We start from the raw sequence: 1,252 nt of genomic DNA, 5'->3' as shown, positions 1-1,252 counted from the left end.
CGACGAAGGAATGGCCGTTTATCACAGATGCTAGTGACGATCCACGCTCTGCCACATTGTTAAGAAGCTTGGCGTTAAAATGCGATTGTCGATCGTGCAATGATCATAAATTCGCGCCTATTGGTCGCACTGATCGACGTACCGAGACCGAATTCTGGAGCTCTTCCGAAATAGACGCGAGGAAACGATATAAAAACACCATTCTTCTCTCAAAGTAAAGAAATTTTTCGATTTATAAATTATGTTTCTAACAGTTATACATATGTACGCTGTAATTTATATGTAGGAATTCAATGAGACATCGTAAATTCGTCGATGCGAGTTCCGAAGAGTTGGACTCGTCGGATTACAACGCTATTAATCATAACAATGGCAAAACAAACGGAGTGAATAATGGATCGATTCTCGCGGATCATATTACGAATCAGTCTTCAATAGTTAATCACACAAGAAAGAAAATTTACCGAATAACTAATTTGTCGTTCTTCAATCTAATTTTCGACATTGTTTTCTGGCCTTTCGTTTTTCTTCGCGCAAAACAATGATATGTCACGATGTTACATATATATTATCCATACGCATCCATTATTGTGTGACTTGCCGATGTTTTAATTCACCGTACGCGATATTTTTTTCACGATATTGAACAAAAAACATTAACACAAAACATCTTTAAAATAATTTGTAAAAAGATGTACATGTGAATTTACTGTAAATTATTTATTAAATGACGCGTTATTATATTAATAATTTATTATTTGATGAAATTTATTATTAATTTCTTCTTTACTTGTTAATAAGATAAAATTCTTCAAAATGATATTGGGATTCCTTCTTGTCATAAACTCTTTATATAATTAATTCTATGAAAAAATTCTATTATTTATTTTCCATTATTTTACCCATTATTAATCAATCAATAGTTCTACTACTCTTGACAGAGCGCAGTGACCTCTTCTCGTATTTCTGCGATGTGCGCTATTTACACTTTTACGCAGATATACGGGACCTACATTTTAACGCCGGTTCTGAACGAATTTCAGAGTTATATTATTCTGGATAGATTTGAACCCGGATTTCTAGCTAAAGCTGCCGCGCTGCTCCTCGCGCCACGATCGCCATTATATTCATAAGTAAATGTTTACATATGTTTAAAAATAACTAGCTAAAGTTAACAGTAAACTTGTTTAAAATTAACTAATTTAAATTAAAAGTTATTTACTCCTTAATATTATTATTTAACTTTTAACTT

This window comes from Wasmannia auropunctata, unplaced genomic scaffold (genome assembly GCF_000956235.1).
Source record: "Wasmannia auropunctata unplaced genomic scaffold, wasmannia.A_1.0 LD335713.1, whole genome shotgun sequence".
In the NCBI taxonomy this organism is placed as follows: domain Eukaryota; kingdom Metazoa; phylum Arthropoda; class Insecta; order Hymenoptera; family Formicidae; genus Wasmannia; species Wasmannia auropunctata.
This window is presented reverse-complemented; position numbering follows the sequence as displayed.